This window comes from Sceloporus undulatus, chromosome 10 (assembly GCF_019175285.1).
Source record: "Sceloporus undulatus isolate JIND9_A2432 ecotype Alabama chromosome 10, SceUnd_v1.1, whole genome shotgun sequence".
Taxonomy (NCBI): domain Eukaryota; kingdom Metazoa; phylum Chordata; class Lepidosauria; order Squamata; family Phrynosomatidae; genus Sceloporus; species Sceloporus undulatus.
Window position 1 is genome coordinate 15225908 of NC_056531.1, and position 3080 is coordinate 15228987.

A 3080-nucleotide genomic window follows, 5' to 3' on the forward strand; every position below is an offset into this window, starting at 1 on the left:
CTTAATAAAGACATGGTTGTCCTGGATTTTGTGCATACTTGTCCTGGGCGTATTTATTAAGTGGAGCAAATTATTTTTAATTACCTTAATGCCAGGGACCAAATCTAGAAGCACATTATTACCAACAAACATTTTAGCGTTACAAGCCAACAACAAAAGGAGTTGTGGGCATGGCTGAATTATCCTTGGTCTGGGCTGGAATGCTGCCTTTTAGGTGGCCTTTGATGTCGCAGAGTTCATCTCCAGTCAAGAGGTGGCATTGAACTGGTTCAGTTAACAGCCTCTAACTAAATGTCATGTCTATTAAGTCATAAGCTTTGTAGCTACAGAGCATCTTTACCATACGCGGAAGTAAAATTATGCCAATGTAGTTCTGGGCTGCATCACCAGAAGTGTAGTGTCCAGACCAAGGGAAGCCATACTCCCAGTCTGTTATGCTTTGGTCAGACCTCATGTATAATACTGTGTCCAGTTTTGGGCACCGCTGTTGAAGAAGGATATTAAGAAGTTGAAACGTATCCAGAGAAAGAAGACTGAAGGGTTGGAAACCAAGCCTCATGAGGAATGACCGAGAGAGTTGTGAAGACTGAAAGGTGATAACTATAAAGCCATCTTTAAACATATGAAGAGATATCATACAGAAGATGGAGCAAGCTTTTTTGCTGTTCCAGAGACTAGAACATGAAGTCGTGGATTCAAATGACAAGAAAAGAGATTTCACCTAAATATTATGATTTTTTTTTAATTCTTTGTCTTTTACTATAATAGTAGCTGTTTGACAGTAGAAGGGACTGCCTTGGAGTGTGCTGGACACTTCTTTTTTGGAGGTCTTAAAACAGGATGAATGGGCATATTCTTCAAGAGTGCTGGCAGAAAGCAGTTGGACTTCACTGCATTCTATGAAAGTACTGTAGTTACATTCACTGAATGCAGGTGTTATAAATGCCAAGATGCTTGCTTTTTCCCATTGGCATTTAAACCTTAATAGTTCTTATCACTCCACTTGGTGCATGAAATAAACTCAGATGCCTAGTGGTCATGTTAAATTTTCAGACATTTTGAAGCCATGGTAAAGAACCATATTTACAGGGGTTTTCCCCTAGGAAAGGCCCAGACATTTTTAGAATAAATAAATACCCTTTATAAACTGAACATCACTTTTAAGAACATGTTATATCACGTGAATGGTTTGTATTTAAAATATGTTTGTTAAATAAAGTACCATTAATCCAGAAAAAATATTGGAATTGAATAGTATTAAGCAGACATAAAGCGCTCATTCCTGAAAGAAGTACTGAGGAGAAGAAACCAGGAATGGTCTGGTGCTGTGTATGATAAGGGGAAACTGGCATTTTATTTTCTAATATGCCAGACATCAGTAGTATATTTCAGTAGTATATTTGTGCGCATTGGCTACAACTGTTACTTAGTTCCTGGAAACTCATTGTGGACTAGCACCTGTACACTGGGCTATGGACCACCACTTTGAGTACACTGCTGTACATAGTCTTACATAAGAATCGACTTATCACATAGCTTTTAGAAATAATTTGTGGAGCATTCAAGGTGGAAATCTTGTTTCTCTCCTGTTGATCTAGGGGTAAAGTATTCACATACAGTATGTTTGGGATGATCCCATAGGATCAAATGTCTGCAACTAGCCCAAGGTCCTTGGAATGGTGCCGTTTGTGTTTTGTGATGTCCTGTGGATCTAGGGGCTGAAGTTTTCCTGTCCTTGCTGTGTAGTGAGACATAGCTTGGTCAGCTGGTGACACAATTGAAGAGCTGAGGAGGGAAAATACAGTTAGCAAAATTTGCAGCATACTGAGTGATTGTTTCCTTGAGTAACCAATACAGTGCTTGAAAATAGCAGAATGGAGATACTGCACTAAATCCATTTCTTAGTCTACGCTTATTCATTAGGTCTACTGTAGATGGAAGTTATGAGTGGATTGGGACCTCAGTTTTGTTCAGTATACTGCATTTTGCTGCTGGGGGGCAAGCATATCTTGGAAAATGACTGCTTCTGGTCTTGCTTCTGTTTTGTGTGTCCAGTGTTCTTGGTTTCTGGATGAGCACAGCAAGTGGCCATAAACTGGTAACTGGACTGCAGCTTGAAGTGCTGGTTTTTTCAAGCTGCTTCCAACAAGAACCTTGATTTTTCCCAAAGACAATCACTAGTAGCTTTGCAACAGGTCCTCTGTGTGAAAACTCTGCACCTAAGAAAGAGATGCACAGAAAAGAAACCCAGTTTCATTGCTGCAATGTCTATTTGTTGTCTTTTCCTAATGACACCAGTGTCCTGACATGTTTTGCCATTCTGAAGTTCACTACCTTCAGGTTGGATTGAACTGCTACTACTGCTGATTTTAATTTGATCCACATACCACAAAGTCAGGCCTTATTTACCTTTCACAGAGGAAGGAGTTAGAGCACCACTAGTGAACTAGTGCTTTTATTCTGTGCCTGAACCACTGCTTTCTGAAAACTAAAACCTTCTTGAATGATAAACACGTCTATGGCAAACCTGTAGTTGCAGTGCCCTCTATATTCATTTCACATTCAGGAGCGAGTTCAGATCAGCTTCCTTGTGTGAGTTTGCAGGGCTTTGCAGCCAGTCCAGTCTCCCTGTTGTTCTTACAATGCATGTCTGCGACATTCTTGCTTCCTGGTCTCAGGTGGGCACTCAGCCATGATACACTGAAAAATTGGATCTCTGTAAAGATCAACAGCTGTAGGTTCCAGCAGGGCAGTGCCAGCTACCCAGAGGGCAAACTCTCTTGCTTGGTAGCTCAGAGTTTAATGGAAAACGTATCACAATGGCATTCAAAACTTGCTGATAGGCTTTCATTGCTAACTAAGAAGATGCCTAGTATAGCAAGCTTCCTCTTGGGAAAATAAGCTTCACTGTTAGTTATATGGGCATTGCTGAAGTAGTACTGCTCCCTTGTTTGTGTAGTTCTTAATGTGTCATTTCTGCTGATTCCATTTCATGTGGCAAATCAAGTGGTGGGTTTGAGAAATCATACCTTCCTCCTTCCTTTGTCCCACCCTTCTGCTCAGTTTTCTGCTACTTCAGT